Source organism: Engystomops pustulosus, chromosome 10 (assembly GCF_040894005.1).
Source record: "Engystomops pustulosus chromosome 10, aEngPut4.maternal, whole genome shotgun sequence".
Lineage (NCBI taxonomy): Eukaryota > Metazoa > Chordata > Amphibia > Anura > Leptodactylidae > Engystomops > Engystomops pustulosus.
Window position 1 is genome coordinate 13,576,289 of NC_092420.1, and position 14,066 is coordinate 13,590,354.

The 14,066-nt window shown below is 40.1% G+C and overlaps 1 protein-coding gene across 12 annotated transcripts in view; it reads left to right on the plus strand.

Annotated features, from left to right (window-relative positions):
• FOXP1 (forkhead box P1) overlaps positions 1–14,066 on the plus strand; it is a 601,095-nt gene that overhangs the window by 77,630 nt on the left and 509,399 nt on the right. For all 12 annotated transcript variants that reach the window (XM_072128406.1, XM_072128404.1, XM_072128405.1 and 9 more), the window contains exon 3: positions 3,905–4,008. The gene's annotated coding sequence lies outside the window, so the exon portion shown is untranslated. The remainder of the gene's footprint in view (positions 1–3,904; positions 4,009–14,066) is intronic.

Sequence of the window (14,066 nt, forward strand, 5' to 3'; positions counted from 1 at the left end):
CCTGTATAGCATATGGCTTTAAGCTTTTCAAGTATATATTTATTGTTCCCCACCGATCCATCATTTGAGAGAAAATTCAGTTTTTATCTTTATGCAAATTAGTTTCTCAGTGCACAGGGGGCGGGGCGATTTTCTTCTTTTAGGCATTCCGTGCATCCAGCGTGCCACAGAACGGCTCCTTCATATCACAACATTCGGAAGGCTCAGGAAAACTCAACACAGGAGCACCGGCAGCCACTGCCCCGCCCTAGGTGCACTGAGATGCTCATTTACATAAATACAAAAACTAGTTTTTTTCTCTGGAAAGAAGGATCACTAGGAAACAGGAAAGGTATTTCTGGAAAGCTTATAAAATGCCCTACATGATGGTGGTTCCACTTTTTGGGTGATTTGGTAGTTGATGGACTCCCTTTAAGAGGTCTGCTTACCCTTTAAGGAGCTTTTCTAACTTGTCTTCCCTGTGAGTTGTGTTATTTTCTCCTGTCCTCCGGCTGGATGAGTTCCCGCAGCGGCTGAGTTGCTTCCCTTCGCCTGTCTAATTGCTTGCCATAACAGACTGGCCTGTTTTGTCTTTGCTGATGAGACGGTGTCCTTATTTAGTATCCGCGTTGTTTACATCAGATGTTTTGTAGCCGACGCGTTGCTTATCGCCGGGACAAGATTATTACTAGGGAGACTTGATACATCATCCGCCGCGTCCTCAGATTAGAAGCGGCTAATGACGGGGCCGCAACAGCTCACAAATCACCTTCCGTGTTTTTCTCTTCTATTGAGATCGTCGGCGTAATGAAATCGAGTCAACACGAGCATACGGAGCGCGCTCAGTGCTTCACTAGGTGAATTCAAAGCAATTTATACTGAATTAATGTGGGGCCGGTAGTGTTTGTTATCCCGTAGACTGGGGCTACATAATGAAAGATGAAGACCGCTTGACCGTTACCCTACCCAACCTTATGGATATGGGTCAATAGTCACCCCTTATTGCCAGGTACAAACATGGCTTCCTCTATGGTGCCATCCAGCATCCAAGGGCTTCATGGTTGCACCCCCCCCCCTCATAATATATGCGCCCTGGCCAGTATTCTACCATATTGGCCTATATATTTGTTACAGAACCATGAAAGTTTAGTTTTGTGTGTGTAAAACTACAGAATTAAGGGACCCCCTGAGTTTCCTCCTATATTGTTTTGTATCTTTTGTCCCACACTTGTGGCCACCCTTGTTAAGGTCGATTTTTTTTGTTTTTTTTTAAAGTTTTTTTTTTCTTTTTTCACAGACATGATTGGTATTTTTTAGTTCCATCCAGTTATGATCATTAATGTTCAGTCCCAACCCCTGTTGTGGCCTGTATTTTTAGTTCCTCCTCTGTTATGACTAGTGATGTAGAGTCTATTGTGACCAGCTATGTTGAGACTCCCCTATGTTGTGGCCAGTAATGTTGATTCTGTCCATTGTTGTGGTCAGTAATGTTGAGTCCCTATCCCCCCTGTTGTGGTCAGTAATGTTGATTCTGTCCATTGTTGTGGTCAGTAATGTTGATTCTGTCCATTGTTGTGGTCAGTAATGTTGAGTCCCTCCCCTGTTGTGGACAGTAATGTTGAGTCCCTCCCCTGTTGTGGCCAGTAATGTTGAGTCTCTCCCCTGTTGAGGCCAGTAATGTTGAGTCTGTCTCCTGTTGTGACCAGTAATGTTGAGACTCCTCCTGTTGTGACCAGTAATATTGATTCTGTCCATTGTTGTGGTCAGTAATGTTGAGTCTCATCCCTGTTGTGGCCAGTAATGTTCAGTCTGTCTCCTGTTGTGGCAAGTAATGTTGAGTCCCTCCCCTGTTGTGGCCAGTAATCTTTAGCTTGTCTCTTGTTGTGGCCAGTAATGTTGAGTCCCTCCCCTGTTGTGGCCAGTAATGTTGAGTCTGCCTCATGTTGTGACCAGTAATGTTGAGTCCCTTCCCTGTTGTGGCGAGTAATGTTGAGTTCCTCTCCTGTTGTGACCAGTAATGTTGAGTCCGTCTCCTGTTGTTCCGAGTAATGTTGAGTCTCCTCCCTGTTGTGGCCAGTAATGTTGAGTCTCCTCCCTGTTGTGGCCAGTAATGTTGAGTCTCCTCCCTGTTGTGGCCAGTAATCTTGAGTCTCCCCCCTGTTGTGGCCAGTAATGATGAGTCCCTCCCTGTTGTGGCCAGTAATGTTGAGTCTCCCCCCTGTTGTGGCCAGTAATGATGAGTCCCTTCCCTGTTGTGGCGAGTAATGTTGAGTTCCTCTCCTGTTGTGACCAGTAATGTTGAGTCTGTCTCCTGTTGTGGCCAGTAATGTTGAGTCTCCCCCCTGTTGTGGCCAGTAATGATGAGTCCCTCCCTGTTGTGGCCAGTAATGTTGATTCTCCCCCCTGTTGTGGTCAGTAATGTTGAGTCTCCTCCCTGTTGTGGTCAGTAATGTTGAGTCCCTCCCTGTTGTGGCCAGTAATGTTGAGTCCCTCCCTGTTGTGGCCAGTAATGATGAGTCCCTCCCTGTTGTGGCCAGTAATGTTGATTCTCACCCCTGTTGTGGTCAGTAATGTTGAGTCTTCCCCCTGTTGTGGCCAGTAATGTTGAGTCCCTTCCCTGTTGTGGCGAGTAATGTTGAGTTCCTCTCCTGTTGTGACCAGTAATGTTGAGTCTGTCTCCTGTTGTGGCCAGTAATGTTGAGTCTCCACCCTGTTGTGGCCAGTAATGATGAGTCCCTCCCTGTTGTGGCCAGTAATGTTGAGTCCCTTCCCTGTTGTGGCGAGTAATGTTGAGTTCCTCTCCTGTTGTGACCAGTAATGTTGAGTCTCCCCCCTGTTGTGGTCAGTAATGTTGAGTCTCCTCCCTGTTGTGGTCAGTAATGTTGAGTCCCTCCCTGTTGTGGCCAGTAATGTTGAGTCCCTCCCTGTTGTGGCCAGTAATGTTGAGTCTCCCCCCTGTTGTGGCCAGTAATGATGAGTCCCTCCCTGTTGTGGCCAGTAATGTTGATTCTCACCCCTGTTGTGGTCAGTAATGTTGAGTCTTCCCCCTGTTGTGGCCAGTAATGTTGAGTCCCTCCCTGTTGTGGCCAGTAATGTTGAGTCCCTCCCTGTTGTGGCCAGTAATGTTGAGTCCCTCCCTGTTGTGGCCAGTAATGTTGAGTCCCTCCCTGTTGTGGCCAGTAATGTTGAGTCCCTCCCTGTTGTGGCCAGTAATGTTGAGTCCCTCCCCTGTTGTGACCAGTAATGTTGAGTCCCTCCCTGTTGTGGACAGTAATGTTGAGTCCCTCCCCTGTTGTGTCCAGTAATGTTGAGTTTGTCCCCTTTTGTGGCCAGTATTTGACCTTATTGAGTCTTGACCTCATTGTATTCATTTTTTTAGTCCCACTCCCTGCTTTGTCTGGTGGCAGTTTGAAAGTCTCAGTTCTTCTGTGAACACTGTTTTTGAGTCTTATTTTTTTTTGGATCATCTTGAGATCAGTTATGGTCAGAGACTTGGGACTTCTACTTTATCACAGACACCCCCTGCCCCCCCCCCCCCCACTGTCTGTACAATGTAGGGGCATGTCTTTGACTTACAATAGCTTTTGTGCGTATCAGCTATGCAAAATGGGGGGCTCTGCAAACCTTAAAGGCACCCAAAGTATAACAAAGGGACCAGGTATGTTGACTGGATCTAATGACCTATCAATTTTTGATACATCAGGTTATGAAATCGATAACCCACTCTATTCCTTATAAGTGTCTTAAAGTGGAGAAGGGACAACAGTTTTTTCTGTTTCTTTATGGTATATTAGTGTTTATTGGGCTCGGTCTTGGAATTTTCACACTATTTACGGTCTATGACTGTCTCCACATGGCACGGGCCGTCTTTTCAGGTGACTATTTCGGCTAATTTTGATCTGTTCCTCTTATGTTTGTGTTGCAGCTTCTGTCAATACTTGTCGATGATCATCCAGTACGGTGATGATCAGAACTTCTGATTTGTGAGGCACGATGAGTGACGGGGTGTGATGTCCCACAGTGAAGCTGGTAAGTCGAAAAGTTCTGGTTCTGCCATAGTTATATTACTACTGATAACCAGGCTGAGGTTTTGGCATTACTTCTTCAAATAATCTTGTAACTTAAAGGGGGTTTACTCTCATATTCGGTGTATTGTTCATAATAAAGAATGTCTTCCATCTATATATTGTTAAAAAAATCATCCAGTGAAAAGTTATGACCTTTATTTATATAACACGGCGCCACCTTGTGTGCAGAGTGTATATCAATGTGCACGTCCGCCAAATGAGCTGATGGCTGGTGGACACACATGCTCAGTCACTCTCCTTTCATCCAATTCTTCATTAATTGAAGGGCAGCCAATAAAATGAGGTTCTTGCCCTGCTTGTCAGGAAAGGAGCAGAGAGGAGGAAGGACAATTATGGCTGAAGAGAGTTGTAGTCAATGATTCCTTCTCAGAATGGTCACCAGTTATATGTTGGTGGACCCCAGGGTTCTGTGCTTGGCCCATTACAATTTATTTATTTATTAATGATTTAGAGGTAGGATTTAATAACACCGTGTCTGTGTAATGTATAAATGTAAGGTTATGCACCTGGGGGCTAATAATCCATAGATAACATTTGTCCTTGGGGGAGTAAATCTGGGAGAGTCCATTGTTGAGAAAGACCTGGGTGTAATAGTAGATTATAGATTAACTAGCAACATGCAATGTCAGTCAGCTGCCTCTAAAGCTAGTAGGATCATGTCATGTATGAAAAGTGGTATGGACTCTCGTGATAGGGATGTAATATTTACAAGGCATTGGTTTGGCCTCACCTGGAATATGCCATCCAGTTCTGGGCACCGGTCCATAAAAAGGATGCCCTGGATTTGGAGTGGGATCAACAAGGAGCCACAAAAATGATAAGGGGTATGGATCAAAGATTAAAACAACTAGATTTATTTAGTCTGGAAAAGTTACAACTAAAAGGGGACAGGATTAATTTATATAAATATATGAATGGTCCGTACAAATATAAGGTGGAAAGTTATTTCAGGTTAAATCAAATCAAAAGACAAGGGGGCACTGTCTCCGTCTGGAGAAAACAAGGTTTAATCATTTATACTATGAGAACTGTCAATCTTTGGAATAGCCGAGCTCAGGAGCAGAGCACAGCAGGGGCAGCAGAGAGCTTCAATGTTTCCCCTAAATCCCTTTGTCATCCAGTCTCTTCCATTCCTTGGTTGAACTTGATGGACAAGTGTCTTTTTTCAGCCTTTATAAACTATGTAACTGAGACTCATTCTATCTAAGTTGTTTAGTTTAAAAGATTTCTCATGTAGGAGAAGTAGGACAGTGACTAGAGAGGCTGGTGGGCACATGTTTGTTTGGTATCAAATTTTTTGGAATCTTTATAAAATTCTTTCTCTAGTATTTCTGACATGTATACCTCGTCTGTATCTCCGCAGCCGTGGTGTGAGCAGAGGCTTAGCGCATTGATTAGGTGCATTGATTACCGTTTACCACGCTCAGCTCTCCCCCCCTGCCCCCCGCCACCCCTCCGAAAGGGTCCGCTTAATGTAGAAAAGATCTAGTGGGCCACACTCTGCGCTGTGTAACGCTGGAGTCTCCGCTGAGCAGGTTTTATTGAATCCAGAGCTGCAGGTGGTGCGGAGAATTACTGTGGAATTACAGCTGCTGGAGGAGCCGCCGCTCATCTACATGCCGGCTTAAGTACTCTTGAGTGAAAGCAGGAGGCTTCAGGACTGATCTATTTTCATGGACCTCAAGGTTTCAATTACATCCTTGTGATGAGTTCTGTGGTAACACTAAGAGACAAGTTTAGTGGAAGTGCTCACTACTCGAGATGAGGAGGAACTTCTAGTCTAAGGGGCCACTTGGCATTGTCCTCCAGATAATCAGGAGATACTTGTCCTACTAGTGCAACTTACTATAGTCCTAACATAGTCTATCTATCTATCTATCTATCTATCTATCTATCTCATATCTATCTATCTATCTATCTATCTATCTATCTATCTATCTATCTATCTATCTATCTATCTCATATCTATCTATCTCATATCTATCTATCTATCTATCTCATATCTATCTATCTCATATCTATCTCATATCTATCTATCTCATATCTATCTATCTCATATCTATCTATCTCATATCTATCTATCTATCTCATATCTATCTATCTATCTATCTATCTATCTCATATCTATCTATCTATCTATCTATCTATCTATCTCATATCTATCTATCTCATATCTATCTATCTATCTCATATCTATCTATCTCATATCTATCTATCTCATATCTATCTATCTATCTATCTATCTATCTATCTATCTATCTCATATCTATCTATCTATCTATCTATCTATCTCATATCTATCTATCTATCTATCTCATATCTATCTATCTATCTATATCATATCTATCTATCTCATATCTATCTATCTATCTATCTATCTCATATCTATCTATCTATCTCATATCTATCTATCTATCTATTTATCTCATATCTATCTATCTATCTCATATCTATCTATCTATCTATCTATCTCATATCTATCTATCTATCTATTTATCTCATATCTATCTATCTATCTCATATCTATCTATCTCATATCTATCTATCTCATATCTATCTATCTATCTATCTATCTATCTATCTATCTATCTATCTATCTATCTATCTATCTATCTATCTCATATCTATCTATCTATCTATCTCATATCTATCTATCTCATATCTATCTATCTATCTCATATCTATCTATCTCATATCTATCTATCTATCTCATATCTATCTATCTATCTATCTATCTATCTATCTATCTATCTATCTATCTATCTCATATCTATCTATCTATCTATCTCATATCTATCTATCTATCTATCTATCTATCTATCTATCTATCTATCTATCTATATCATATCTATCTATCTCATATCTATCTATCTATCTATCTATCTATCTCATATCTATCTATCTCATATCTATCTATCTATCTATCTATCTATCTATCTATCTCATATCTATCTATCTATCTATCTATCTATCTATCTATCTCATATCTATCTATCTATCTATCTCATATCTATCTATCTATCTATATCATATCTATCTATCTCATATCTATCTATCTATCTATCTATCTCATATCTATCTATCTATCTCATATCTATCTATCTATCTATTTATCTCATATCTATCTATCTATCTCATATCTATCTATCTATCTATTTATCTCATATCTATCTATCTATCTCATATCTATCTATCTCATATCTATCTATCTCATATCTATCTATCTATCTATCTATCTATCTATCTATCTATCTATCTCATATCTATCTATCTATCTATCTCATATCTATCTATCTCATATCTATCTATCTATCTCATATCTATCTATCTCATATCTATCTATCTATCTCATATCTATCTATCTATCTATCTATCTCATATCTATCTATCTATCTATCTATCTATCTATCTCATATCTATCTATCTATCTATCTATCTCATATCTATCTATCTATCTATCTATCTATCTATCTATCTATCTATCTATCTATATCATATCTATCTATCTCATATCTATCTATCTATCTATCTATCTATCTATCTATCTCATATCTATCTATCTATCTCATATCTATCTATCTATCTATTTATCTCATATCTATCTATCTATATCATATCTATCTATCTCATATCTATCTATCTCATATCTATCTATCTATCTATCTATCTATCTATCTATCTATCTCATATCTATCTATCTATCTATCTCATATCTATCTATCTATCTCATATCTATCTATCTCATATCTATCTATCTATCTCATATCTATCTATCTCATATCTATCTATCTCATATCTATCTATCTATCTATCTCATATCTATCTATCTATCTATCTATCTATCTATCTCATATCTATCTATCTATCTATCTCATATCTATCTATCTATCTATCTATCTATCTATCTATCTCATATCTATCTATCTATCTATCTATCTATCTATCTATCTCATATCTATCTATCTATCTATCTATCTATCTATCTATCTATCTCATATCTATCTATCTCATATCTATCTCATATCTATCTATCTATCTCATATCTATCTATCTCATATCTATCTATCTATCTATCTATCTATCTATCTCATATCTATCTATCTATCTATCTATCTCATATCTATCTATCTATCTATCTATCTATCTATCTATCTATCTATCTATCTCCTATCTATCTCATATCTATCTATCTATCTATCTCATATCTATCTATCTGTCTATCTCATATCTATCTATCTATCTCATATCTATCTATCTATCTCATATCTATCTATCTATCTCATATCTATCTATCTATCTATGTATGATCTGTCATGTCTCTAGCGTTATGGTGATAAATCTTATAAGATTCCTCAACATGGCAGCATCCAGAGCATCTGGTTTGGCTGTTCTGGGGTCTGTAGGGGGCAGGGGATCTTTGGGTGTCTCCATCAGATTATAAAGTGGGAATACCCCTCTGTACAAACATATACAGTGTTTTCATATAGCACTGGGGTTATTTATTGTGCACAGTATGGCGGTATTATTTATGTACTGTATGGGGGGAATAATGAATGGGTTTGTTAGTGATAATATTGGGAAGATTCGTTACTCTATATGCAGTGAATGGACCCATAATTGTCAGAATTTTTCCTCCCCTCATTTACATCCTAGAGCTAATGGCGATATACAGGGAATATCAACAGGGGACGGAGCACGGAGAGGGAAAACAAGCAGAAAATATTGATATCAGACTGAGGCGGCGTGATAAGTGCTGCTGTTGTCATGCATTACCGAAAACGAGAAATGTCATTTGTAGATCCCTGCCTCACAGGCCGCGCTAATGTCATGCGTCCGGATTACTGACAGGCTCCGTAAATTGCCTGATGTTTATCATGAAGCCCGAATTACATTGACCTATTAACGAAAACAAATTTATCCAGACAAAGCCAAAAATTTTATATTTTTGTTGTTAGAATGAGAGTGGACACACATTCCTTGTCCATAGTAATGGTTACGCACTGCAAGGGGTTGTGGGTAAAGCCCTAGTGTCATCATGTTCCTCGGATTTTGATGGAAATTTCCCCAAGTCATGATGGACAGTTGAACAGTTCTTCGGATCTTGATGGAGATCTCCCCAAGTCATGATGGACAGTTGAACAGTTCTTCGGATCTTGATGGAGATCTCCCCAATTCACGATGGACAGTTGAACAGTTCCTCAGATCTTGATGGAGATCTCACCAAGTCATGATGGAGAGTTGAACAGTTCCTCAGATCTTGATGGAGATCTCACCAAGTCATGATGGACAGTTGAACAGTTCCTCAGATCTTGATGGAGATCTCACCAAGTCATGATGGACAATTGAACAGTTCCTCAGATCTTGATGGAAATCTCCCCAAGTCATGATGGAGAGTTGAACAGTTCCTCAGATCTTGATGGAGGTCTCCCAAATTGATGATGGACAGTTGAACAGTTCCTCGGATCTTAATGGAGATCTCCCCATGTCATGATGGCCAGTTGAACAGTTCCTCGGATTTTGTTTGAGAGCTCCCCAAGTCTTGATGGACAGTTGAACAGTTCCTCAGATCTTGATGTACAGTTTGACAGTTGGTCCTTAAGGAATTATGAACAGTTGAACAGCTCCTCAGATCCTGATGCAAAGCTAGTCCTCAAGGCCAGGTTTTCAAGTCCTGATCGACAGTTCCTGCAGACGATGATGGACAATTGGACAGTTGGTCCTCAAGGAAAGGTCTTCAAGTAATGATGGACAGTCCAACGGTTCCTCAGATTCTGATGGGCAGGTCCCCAAGTCATGTTGGACAGTTGTTCCTCAATGAAGAGGACCACAAGTCCTGAGTGAAGGGCAAAGAGGACAAATAAGTCCCACCCTTTATGTAAAGCATTGTCTCACCCGCCAGCATTACGTCTTTGCATTAAAAACTATTCTTATATTCTAAATATCGCTATTGATTTTTCTTTTTTGCTTTTTCAGAGTGTAAATTTTCCGGACAGGTGGGGAGGAGTTCAGGGAGCTCTCCATTGATTCCCCCGTATTTCACCATCGGTTCAGATCAAGCCGTGACATAAAAATACAATTTCTGAGCCATTATTGGAGAACACTGATTTGTTAAGTGGTTCCAATAAATTTTATGTCGTAACGTCGCAGTTTTTTTCTTCTTTTTTTGCAGTAACAATAAGGTGAATTATAATATCGGATCGTGAGTGGTGTCGGGTCAGGTGTTATCGTGTATTTAGGAGTTTTTTTAATGTTACTTTGGGAAATTGTGTAATTTGTCATCTTTATATCTTCATGTCCAAAAGAAGCATAGCATGGACAGTGCCGGGAAAAAGTATGTGCCCCCTGGTTTCTTCTAGTTTTGAAAATGTAATACAACATGCTAAGGAAACGTTCTAGTAATCCTGGGGGGTTGTCTCCTAATCTATGTCCATAGGCCTGGGGCAGTTTTTGCATTTCGGGGCCCTGGCACTACACTAAATTTAAACTCCACCCTCTATGTGTCATGTGATGATGCCCGATACTGCTTTCCTCCCTTTTTTGGTCTAGTTTCTTCTTCTTCAGTACCAAGAAGTCTACATGGGGTCTACATCATGCTCCTTCTTGGTTCATTGATGAACTTGCACCCAACCACTGGATGCGGCCTACTGGTCTCTGTGGCCCCATGAAATTCCATGGAATGTGGTATAGGGAAATGCCTAGACCTGATCATGACATATGGATATCATAGAGGGCATCTCCTTTCTCAACCTTCTTCCCCCTGTAAGACACGGTGCGGCCTCCTGGTCTCCATTTGGTTGACCTGGTCTGTCCATTAAATGGACCATGACAGTCGTTTTGATGCCCCTAAAGTGTCATTCGGCCTTCTTGTAGCTGGGTCTGGGGTCCTGAACCTTTTTTTAACCGTACCTGTGCTTGGCCTCACATTCCCAAGATCAGAGAATTTTGGCGCATACACACTATGGGGCAGATTTACTTACCTGGTCCGTTCGCGATCCAGCGGCGCGCTCTCTGCGCTGGATTCTGGTCCGGCCGGGATTCATCAAGGTAGTTCCCCGCCGTCCACCAGGTGGCGCTGCTGCGCTGAAAAGCACCTGAACGCGCTGAAGTTCACCGGGCCGGACCAAGTGAAGGTAAGCGCTTCCCAAGCGACACATTTCTTTTTTTAAATGTGGCGGTTTTTCTGAATCCGTCGGGTTTTCACTCGGCCACGCCCCCCGATTTCCGTCGTGTGCATGCCGGCGCCGATGCGCTTCAATCCAATCGCGTGCGCCAAAATCCCGGGGCAATACAGGGGAAATCAGCGCAAATCGGAAATATTCGGGTAACACGTCGGGAAAACGCGAATCGGGCCCTTAGTAAATGACCCCCTATGTATAGTGTAGCCAAGCTCCAAACCTATTGGGGCACATTTACTTACCCGGTCCTGTCACGATCCCCGTTCCGGACGGTCGGACGAAGATGAAGTCCGGCGCAATTCACCAACATCGTGCGCCGAGATTCTGCATGTGTCGCTTCCCCGCTCAGGTCCGCCGGAGTTAACCTTCTTCTTCCCAATGTATGTGAGTGGATGTCTTGTGACACAATTTGCGATGTTAAAACCCGCGCGTTGTCCGAATCGTCGGATTGTCCGACGGCCCGCCCCCCAATTTGTGTTGCGGTGCGGTGCCGGTGCCGATGCGCCAAAACCCGATCACGTGCGCCAAAAACCCCTGTTAAATGCGTCGCAACATGGCAATCGTCGGGAAACCTGATGAAAATGCGCTCTGCGGACCCTTAGTAAATGAGCCCCATTGACTTGTTTTCTTTAAGGGGATCACAATACTATCAGACTGTCCATTGGATATATCATCAACATCACAAAGTTTCATAGTAGATAAGGTTGGAAAAGGACGCAGGTCCATCATGTACAACTTATAACCATCTGTAGGGGTCGAACCTTTAGGATCCAGCATTAAGTGGCTCAGATGAGGTCTACAGCTGCTTCATTGTGCATTGTGACCCAGCAGCTACAATATATGCCCCTGCAATGAGTTCAGTGGAAGTTCTATTACTTTGTATACATGAGCTCCCCCTAGTGGTGGCTGCAGACATCCAATTTTATCCCAATTTGTTAAGAAGCAAATAATTTTTTTGGTCACAGCCGCCATCACTTCCATAAAATTAACTACTGTGTGCCTTGCCGCCCGCCCCTAGTTCCGTAATAGGATTCCATCTTTACTCCCGAGACGCATCTTCTGTATTTTACACTCGGCTTGTAACTTATTTACACATAAACAGGAGTGTAGCGACGCGTTTTATTGACACCTAAATAATAGCGGTAATTGTAAGTGCCGGGAGGAAGAAGCTAACAAATTGCTCAGCCTTGAATCTTTAAATTGGCGACTGTGTACGCTTTCCGTCGGCACAATCATGCACGCGCAGTAAACTTACTAAAATGCAGAACGGATCAGAATTATGGCTGGTATTTAAAATTGTAAGTTTGTTGAGAGCTCGTAACAAAGCGAATCTCCCCGAGATGCTGTTATCTAAATGTGTTTCTGCATTACATGGCGCTCGCACGTATAATATGGTTATAAATGACCCTTCATTTCGGGAGCCCTCTGGGTATTTTAAGCCCCACTTATAAGTATTTGATCATCCTTAATCTCATTGAAACTTTAGAATGAAAATAATGGCTCATTTACTGTCCAGGGCTGTAAATCCGCCTCCGCCTCGAAGAAATAATGCACAATAGAAAAAATATTTCGGGTCGGGGAACTTCTATATAAGGTAATTTTTAACAATTTAATCAACTGGCTGCATTTCAGCTTCTCACACCTCTGGGTATCTGACAGTGTTTGGGTCTTTTCCATATACGAGTAATATGGAGTGATATTGGGTGTCCATAGACTTATGAAAGGCCGGAGCGATCCAATAAAGAGATATGAGGCCTGGCGGTTGTTGTATTGGTAAAGCTTGTGTCAGCAAACATCCCATCGCACCAGACATTTTCCATTTTTTTCAAATTTATTTTCTCGCCATTTTTTGTATTTTGTCATGTTATGAGATTTTTTCAATAGTTTTGCATTTTTATGTTGTTTACATGATTACTTGCTTTATTTATTTTTAAGTATTTTGATTTTTTTGTATTTGTTTAATTTATTTATTCATTTATTTATTTTACGCCATTTCGATTTTTTTTTTCTATTTTCATGTTATTTTTTTATTTTCCATTGTTTTGGGTTGCTATTTTTATTTTTTTGCTTTTTTTTATTTAGAATTTTTATTTTTTTTAAGCATGTGGATATCTCCTATTTTATTTTATTATTTTCATTTATTTTTTGTTGCTATTTTTTATTTTTCAATTATAATTTTTGTTAGCCATTTGGATTTTTTTCTATTTTTATGTTATTTTTTTTTTTTTTGTTTTGCATTTGCTGATACAACTTTGTAATTTTTTAAATCAATTTTTTCCCCGCTTTCACATTTTGATTATTTTTCCTTCCTTTTTTTCTGAATAACCACCATTTTTAATGAATTTGCATTTACATGATCTCATATCTCAACTCATTATTTTGATTATTATTATTATTTATTTAGTATTTTTATTCGCTTTGCATTTTAATTATCTCTCATTATGTATCATTTTGATTCTTCTTGTTATTTTTTCCATATTTCATTCGCTTTGTGTTTTTATGATCTCTTTTAATGTATTTTTACTCTCTTTTCATTATTTCAATTACTATTATTTATTTGCCTTTTTGTTTATAAACACATTTTTTTTATTTGGCGTTTTTTTTTTTGTGTGTATACCGTAATTTTATTTTTTATGACTGTCGCTAAAATTCTATAACTGACATATATATTTATGTGGAGTTTTATGTATCTGTGGATATATTTGATAGCTGCAGAGCTGATTGGCTTGTTGCCAGTGTGGGAACCATTGTCTGCCGCGATGATGATCCGAAATTAACATGACATTTGCGGGTGGTAATGGAATACATTAGTAATGTAATTCAT